Genomic DNA, 1,968 nt, shown 5'->3' on the forward strand with positions numbered 1-1,968 from the left:
GGGGCAGCAGGAGCGTGTCCCCACGAGAAGCCCAGCAGCCTCCTTGGGCTGTCAGACCCCAGAGGGACACCAGCTGGGGCTCCAGCTCCTCCTCACCCTCACCAGGGGAGAAACAGCAGGAGTCACAGGCTTTCTCCCAGGCTTGGAAAGGAACAGGAAAGCCCAGAGCTTTCTTCTTGACAAGTTGAAAGTCCATTTCCTCTTGGCAGAAGAACAATATTGCATTTCAGCAAGACCTCGATAAGCTGACTCGTGCAAATTTCTGCAGAATGTGTTTTTTTTTCAGTGTATCAGGTTTTTTTTCAGCATATCTTAACCCTCTACTGGGCAAAGGGCAGGCCTTAAATATGAGAAGTTCAATGCAGACGTTTCCTAGATGGCATGACAGGCTTTTTTTGAAGCTGTTCTCAAGCAGAACTCAACCCTCCCAGCTGTGTGCAGCTAGAGAGCTCCCACAGGGTGAAAATTTGAAAATCTAATAGCAGATTTTAACACGTTACCATGCAGAAAAAAACGTCGGAGTGAGGCTGCTGCAGGAATTGCCTCATACATGGGCTCACCGTGCACGACTGGAGGTGTGCCAGAAATCCTGCTTGAGGGTGGTTTTCCAGAATTTTGGGCAAGGGGCAATATCTAGGGATGAGGCTGAGACAAACCGCTCAATAACAGCTAAAACTGCAGCCACGATTTTCTAACTTTAAGTGCTTAAAATGTCTTGATGCTTCCCTGCTTGCTTAAAAATTCAGAGGAGAGTTTTACTGGGGTGGTTTTGCCAAAGTTAAACTATGTGCTCTGGCACTGGAGGGTCTCAGAGAAGCGTATTGGGCTTCCAGCAGCCCCTGGGACAGGGGAGACGTTATCCATGCAGCACTGTAGATGCACTGCAGGCAGGACAGGAAAGCAGGAGCTAAATATGGACATTAGGGACAAAATCCTGTGAAGGGCAATGCTGTGAATTTACCTCCCATAAAGCCTTAATGCTTTCTGTTTGCTTGGTACAGCTTGGATGCACCATAAATGACACTTTTCTGGCTGATGTTTACTCTAGCAACAGGATTCTCAGGGATCTGTAATGACACATTGACCTGGCTGCATGACAAATGCACAAGAGTCACAGCAGACTGTAATCCTCCAAATATCTGAATGTGTTTCTTGGATGTTCGGTGGGTTTCTAAATAACTTGCTCTGGATGAGGCAATCAGGATGTTCATCAGAACCCCCTAAATGCCAGTGGGAAAGGAACGATGATGAGTAGAGCTGATGAACGTTTTCATAGAATCCTTTAGGCTGGAAGGGACCTTCAAGATCATCAAGTCCAACCATGGAGCCATTAGGTCTCTAAAGTCCTCTGCTCAAACAGATCAGAATCTGTCAGGGCTGGAAGGGACCACAAGGATCCCCCAGGGTGGGGGTCGGGGGGTGTCCAGTGCTGTGATGAGTCTGTTGGAAACAGGGATTGCTACCAAGCTACTATCAAAGTCACTTGGTGCCGTAACTTCACGTTTTTGGCACAGTCCCTTCTGCATGGGCAGTTTTTCTGGTCGTTTCTCACCCTGTGACCCCACAGCCCAGGCCATCTGCTGTTTTTCTGCCTGTGCTGGACCCTTTCCAGCATGTCCTGAACTTTCTTTCACTTCCCCTGTTGTGTTTCACTGAATTCCTCTCTCTGCAACCGCAGGCTCAGACCCTGCAGAATTACAGCAAATGCTGCCAGGTGGACAGTGCAGACCCAAATTTTTAAAAAATAACCCAACTCAAAAAAAAACCCCAAAACCATAATGCCATCCTTCTCCCCCATCCCTCTCCTGCTGGGAAACCACCTCCTGCCCCCGGTGAGGGAGCTGACCTCAGCTGCTCCCTTCAGCCTGGAAACCTGCCCCTGCTGCTCACCCCACCACTTCTGCCGGGAAATCGGTTCCTGCTTTCACCCTGTCACTGCACGGCCAAACCCGTCCCCCGCCCGTCCCC

This window comes from Merops nubicus, unplaced genomic scaffold, assembly GCF_000691845.1.
Source record: "Merops nubicus isolate BGI_N331 unplaced genomic scaffold, ASM69184v1 scaffold28877, whole genome shotgun sequence".
Taxonomy (NCBI): Eukaryota; Metazoa; Chordata; class Aves; order Coraciiformes; family Meropidae; genus Merops; species Merops nubicus.